This window comes from Engraulis encrasicolus, chromosome 10 (genome assembly GCF_034702125.1).
Source record: "Engraulis encrasicolus isolate BLACKSEA-1 chromosome 10, IST_EnEncr_1.0, whole genome shotgun sequence".
Lineage (NCBI taxonomy): Eukaryota > Metazoa > Chordata > Actinopteri > Clupeiformes > Engraulidae > Engraulis > Engraulis encrasicolus.
In genome coordinates this window covers 26078497-26085406 of record NC_085866.1, presented here as the reverse complement: position 1 = coordinate 26085406, position 6910 = coordinate 26078497, and positions in this window count along the sequence as shown.

The following is a 6910-nucleotide window of genomic DNA, read 5'->3' as shown; positions in this document are numbered from 1 at the left end:
GGCACACAGACAGCCAGGCAAGCAGCTTGTGGCTGGAGTCGCGAGACCGTCCGCCCCACCGTCCGTCCGACCGACCGTGAGCCATCCCGGACATTAACCTTGGAGGACCTTGCTGAGGTTGAAGCACCTCCCGTCCCCACAGTAATAATGTGCCGGCCATTTCTGAAGACGGATGGTGGGCTCTTAATCCGGTGCTTGACCCCTGCACTGTACAGTAATAGCTCTGCTTAGCTCAGCGCTGGCTGCTCGCTGTGCCTTGCCCAGGGTTGCTAGAGGAGGCTGATGATTTCCAGGCCAAAAAATGTTCAAAACCCGCTTTTAAGCTCTACATCCCACCCAATTCTATTGATTTCTATGGGCAAAATTGGGTAGGTTTTCCTGCAAAATGCCATTTTTACCACAGACGGCCATCCCAAGCAGACCATTTGGGCGGGAAACAGCCCAATCTGGCAACACTGGCCTTGCCTTGCCTTGCACTGTCCCACCTGCCTTGTCCTGCTGGCCCTGAGCTGTGTGGCGCCTGGACCCTCTGCTACCGGCCGTCGGCTGACCCTGACCTGACCTTACCGGATGAACTTGGACTTGCTGACTGGAATGTCCCTCCCAGAGGACAATATTGCCTTTTTGTGTGACTTTGCCTTAGAGAGAGAGAGAGAGAGAGAGAGAAATAGGGATTTGTATTATACAGGTACTAAGTGTATTGTTATTTTTGTTATTTTATATCCTTCATAATTGACTTTGTCTTAAATATTTAAGATAATTGATCTGATTAATTGACAATTGGTTAATTAAGGTTAATTGATTGGTTTTTTTGATGGATGAGTTGATTAACATTATTTGATGTTAATTTCGAAGGCCCAAGGAATAGCTCTTTGGAATTCAGCTAGACATGCTTGCTTGCTTGCCCGCCCGGTCCTGTCTAACATCCTCTGGCTGCCTTGTGCTCCACACTGCCTGGACCTTCCGCTGTGAACAGATGACCCTGACTGGCTGAACGGAAGCGGTGACTGGAGCTTAACCTCTCAGAGGACAACATAGCAGTGATTTTCAAACTGCCCCTGAAGGTATTCCAAGTGAGCCTTCTAAAAATCAAAATGTTTATGTGTGTTGCTGTTGACTAGCTATTTGAGTTATAGAGTTTATTAGACCCGCTATGGGCCCCAAACATTTGTGAACATTTCAAGTGGGCCCCAAGTTGGAAAAGGTTGGAATCCCCTCAATATAGTCTTTTTGACATTGTCTTGTACTCAGAAATGTATTGTATTTAAAGTGCTGTTAATTGATGATAATTTTTGGTCTAAAGGAGAAAAAATCCTATGGAATTGTGTCCAGTAATGGCTAATGGTGATTGAAACAGTCATTTGGAAGAAAGATGTCACTTGCACTGTAGCCTCTGTGCTGATTAAGGTCTGGGACTGTGGAATACTCAGGAAGCCACACAGCAGCAAAATCTTAGTCATACTGTATGTTTGCACCACAATAAAAAAACTATAAAAAGTAATCACTATAAAACTATAAAAACAGTACTCTGGTGCTGGTCATCTTTGGGTGTGGTCTTTCAGAAGTAGCCCAGCCCGAATGTTTGGTCATATGCTAGTCATTTTCTCCCTAAGTTGTTTTTTGGAGAACCACATCAGATGTCAACTCATTAAACTTGTTTACTTCTTCTGCATGGACAGACAAGACAGTCAACTGATAAGAGAATTGGGTAACACTTTATTTTAGCGTTACATCTATTAGCACTAATACATACAACGTTAATGCCTGCATAAGTAACTTGTAAGGCATGTGCTAAGCAAAAGCTACAGCCTACTAGGCCCTTACTAAGGTTAAATTCGTAATAAATCCTGTATTGTGCGTGAACAAGATATTTGGGAATACATGCCTAACAAATGTTCAATTTTGCTTTGTACATGACTTGCAAGTTACTTATACAGGCACATTGTATGTATTAGTGCTAATGGATGTAACACTAAAATAATAAAGTGTTACCGAGAATGGTGCTCTCTGGATGGGGTAGCCATGGCCTAATGGGGGTGTTAGTCTTTAGATAAGAGGGTTACAGGTTCGAACCCCAGCCTCACCTACAGGAAGAAGGTCTATCTCACTGCGTGTCGTTTTGGATAAAGCCATCAAGTAAGTGCAGTGTAATGTAATGTTAAAAGGATTGAAGGACAGAAACATCACGATGCTCTCTTTCTCCCTCTCATTGAGAAAATGGTCTGGTAAAAGGGAGAACGCCCTTATACCAGAGCGCATCCCGATCTTTTGTAATTCCGCCATAATCCGCGGCTACTTTATTTATAGCTACAAGTTCACACCAAACGGCTGAGGCTGTGTGCTGATGTAATGTATAATGGTGCAACGGAGGCGGTCAGTTGGTGCGTTGTGGTCTGGTGTGCGCCTCCAACTCTCTTTTCTGACCTACTTCCTGCCGCCGCTGTGGCTTACCGACCATTTCACATTGTTGTGTGTCACACACTGCTCACTCCGCCTGATGGAAAGAAAGTAAAAGTAAGAAGTAAGAAGAGAACTCTCTTGCTTGCTTACTTGCTTGAGGTTTTTCATGATTTTTTTTTCACTGACTGGTCGTTGGTCCTCCACGTTGTTCATTTTTATGGGGGCTATCAATGACTCAGGTCACGTATAGGAAACTTGCCTGTGTGTGTGTGTGTGTGTGTGTGTGTGTGTGTGTGTGTGTGTGTGTGTGTGTGTGTGTGTGTGTGTGTGTGTGTGTGTGTGTGTGTGTGTGTGTGTGTGTGTGTGTGTGTGTGTGTGTGTGTGTGTGTGTGAGAGAGAGTGTGTGTGAGTGTGTGTGAGTGAGTGAGTGAGTGAGTGAGTGAGTGAGTGAGTGAGTGTGTGTGTGTGTGTGTGTGTGTGTGTGAGTGAGTGAGTGAGTGTGTGTGTGTGTGTGTGTGCGTGCGTGCGTGCGTGCGTACGTGCGTGCGTGCGTGCGTGTGTGTGTTTGTTCAGCTCAGTGTCAGAGGGCAGGCCATAACAAAATGAGCCCTCGGGGCCTTGGGTTTTCTTTTTCCCCTCTCAATGCTCAACGTTCAATCCTTCCCTCTCTCCCACTCTTTTCTCTACCACGCCCTTCTCTCTATCTCTCTCTCTCTCTCTCTCTCTCTCTCTCTCTGTCTCTCGTAAATGCCTCTATTTATTTATTCATTTATTTGTTCATGTATTTACCATTTTAACTGCATTGCCTTACTAAATAAACAACATTTCAAAATCTCTTAATCTTTTTCTCTCTCTCTTCTGCTCTCTGTCCACTTCTTTATTCTTCATCCCTCCCTCCCTCCCTTTTCCTATGTCCATCTGTTGCTGGTTCTCCCTGTACCACCACTCACCCACGATGAGGCCCAATCAGGCAACACGATATGGCATTTACACACACCGCTTACATGTGGTTGCATTAGCACATGCATGCAGGGTTGGACTGGGGGAGGAATAGGGCCCAGGCACTTTTGGCTCAAAGGGACACCCCTAATAATTGGGAGGGAAAGTAATCTCATCGCCCCCTGCTGGCAACGTTCCAAGCCCCTGCATCAAATGAATGGGTTTTTTCTTTGAAAAATTACATCTCGGCCGTGACGACGAAGTAGGAGTAGTGGCAGGCATATAATATGCATGTTGGCCTGTTTTATCGAATCAGGTGGGAAAATCTTCGTTTTTTAACTGATCTAAACTGATTTTAATATTCTTAAAAAAGCTAATACAGCACTACACTGACTGGCATGTGTGACGTGTTTACTCCCTGTCATTAGCATAGTCAAATTAGCATAGCCAAACATTAGCCAGAGACAGTGGCGACTCCTATTGGAAGCTAGGGGAAGCACAGCCTACTGGAACTCAGCTCAAAAACGAACCATATTTATTGATCAATATTGTCAAGATTCTGTATACTGTATTTTCATGAATGCTACATTTAATTTTAACCAGGGGCGGGTTAAAATTGCATTTATTTTAACATCTAGGCTATGATTTCTACCACATTCCCCCACGAGTGCAAGATTTTGTTTGAGGAGTAACCATGGCGACGAGCAGTCTTTTAGTTCGGCTACTGCCGTGTATGAGGGGAAGCATGCATACAGCAACAGCTTGTTGCTTCACCTGAGCTCTTGCCGCCGATTGATAAAACATTGAGGAGCATTGGCCAATCAGAGTGCGGCTGTAATGCTGTGCAGTGTATGGAAAAACTTCCTGGGTAAATTTTAGACGGATGTGCTTCTCCTGGCTTTCTCGTAGTGATTGGAAGTTGGCTCTAATAAACCCGCCCTAAAGCTGTTGACCACCAATATCAAATAAGTATTTTGTTGTAAGAGAGATTACACTTTACCCGCGCTGTTCTTCAGTCTCATTCACGGACTGTACAGAGTTTTATATTGACACCATGGAGAGCGAAAGAGAACATTTCTTGAGATCGGTGTTGGGATTCCTACAGGGACAGTATTTGGACCATACAATCTATGATTTGCAAAGGAATTGGATAGGCGATTTGATGATTTGATGAACCTAATTCGGAGAGTGCTCTCGAGAGGCAACTGGTGGGTAAGTCATGTTTAGCTTACTACATGTAATAGCACCGCCGAGTGCCTCGATGTTCAATGCGGTGATGGCAAATTATGTTGTCGTAAAGTTACCGATGGTGCTTTTGTTGTGCGCAGCGTAGCCCACTGTCGGTTGTAGAAACGAGAGGTGAGAGAGGTCGGTGTTTGTGCTGTAATCAAGGACGTCTTATTGGCTGTTGTTGTGGTCAATGCTGGATAAAGTAATTCGTGGCAGATGCACTGACGCTAGCACCCGAGGACCACTCAATGCTTTGATGGTTTCCTCAGTATTGCGCAATATTTCCTGGCCGTCATCACGAATACAGTAGGGCGCGTGTGACAACAAGCAAGGTAGAGAAAGACAGCGCATTTGTTGTTGTTTAAGTTATTATTCTCTTCTTTCGTGCAGAGGGCTGGGCTGATGGGAATCTCTCACTATTTTGTGACGCTTGTCTGTTAGGTTACAAAAGGTCTCCGGTTTTGTGGTGATGGACTTGCACTGGAATGGTTGGTAGCCGTATCTGAGAGCATATCCAAGGTTTTAGCCTATGTAACCTGTGCATTCTCTAGTGACCCCCAGCATCGTGCACATCTCAAAACAGTTTGGGATTTTTTTGTGGAGCAAGCTTGTGTCCCTTTGTTTCACTTGCTGCAAACCTCATCATGGCCTATTAAATAGGCAAGAACTGAAATCCATGCCTATCACCTCTTATTATGCTGACGTCACCTGCACTATTCTGTATTGTGCTTCCCTAATCAAAATTTCCACCCACCGCTACTGGCCAGAGAGGTGGTTACTCGACACCCCAGAGGCCATCATATCTACTAGAGAAGTTAAAACCAAACCAAACTATCATATCTTTGTAGGATTTAAAAAAAAAAAACTCTATGGGAGTTTCAATAGGATCGTCCTGGTGTTTGGAACCTAACCGCTAGGATCACTGTTTTCCACTTTCCCTCCCAATTAGGGGCGCAGAACTGACTCACCGGTGGGCCCTGCATCCTTGTGGGCCCCTATTTTCAGAAATGTTTAAACATGTTTTTTTTTTTTAACATTTCTGAAAATAGGGGCCCATGAGGACGCAGGGCCCACCGGGAAATGCCCGGTATGCCAGATGGCCAGTCCAGTCGTGGATGCATGCCCTGTACATCCGCTGACATTTCACTTTAATTCCGCTAATACGCTGACCTCAGGTCAGGTACTGGCCTCGCCTCCGCCCAATGTTTTGAAAGCTTTTCCGTACATATTGAAGAGCTTTACCCCTGTGCATGGCCTTAATTAACCAATAATTGTATTACACAACGTTATGCCTCGCTCTTGCTGCCTGCCGGGGTATCAGGTTCTACTAGTCCAATCTGTACTGTACTGCACAGTGCCATGCAGAGTAGCCTGCGGCAAGTGGGTGCACATGTATGTGAATGAGATACAGACATGAATACGCAAACGCTACGGCAGTGTTTTTCAAACTTTTTCAGACCGATGACCACCGGAAACTGTTCAAAGACCACTTGTCAACTGAATTGAGAGTTGACGAGTGCTAATTTGATACAGCTAATTTCGATGCAGATCAGTTACTATTTATTCACACTTACAAGCCTGTCTTATTGTTGTGAAAATATGACTTCAGCTATGTTTAGCTTTGTAATAATGTTACAAATATTGCCTACTTCTAACTAGCTACCAGTGGTCCTCGGACCACACTTTGAGAATCATGGCTCTATGGGTACAAATAAAATATTGCTGCATATTGAAGAAGAGTGAAAATTTGTGTTCCGTTCCGCCATGAAACAGCAATGCATCAAGCATTTAAGAAGATCATGAAGAAAATTTAGGATAGCTAAAATGGCATGTAGCCTAGTTTTCCAAAGTTTATGTGTACACAAAGTGCCTTAGAAAAACGTTTTATAAAACCAGAGCAAATGCGCTTCAGCCGACCATGGCTATTTCATCTTCAAAACCAAACAACGCCATCTGCGATCCACCACTGCAAAAAAGTATGTGTGTGTGTGTGTGTGTGTGTGTGTGTGTGTGTGTGTGTGTGTGTGTGTGTGAGTGTGTGTGTGAGTTTACCCATCATTTTAGGCTACATCTTACATAATACAAGTCCAACCACGTAAACGCACTGACAAGAAATATGTGTCTTGCTAATATGCGTTGGGGTTATTGAGTTGTTTTTGAAGCTATAATCTTCCATGGAAGGCTGTTCTTGCCTGCCTGCCTGTCTGCCTGTTGTAAAGACGTGTTTTACAGTGATCATTTACCCCCACGTTCTGGAGGTGGAGGTCAAAGGTTATTTGGCCCTGTCCTGTCCTGTGTGCCTGTGTGTCTCTCGTCAGCGTACCATATATATCTATAGGGG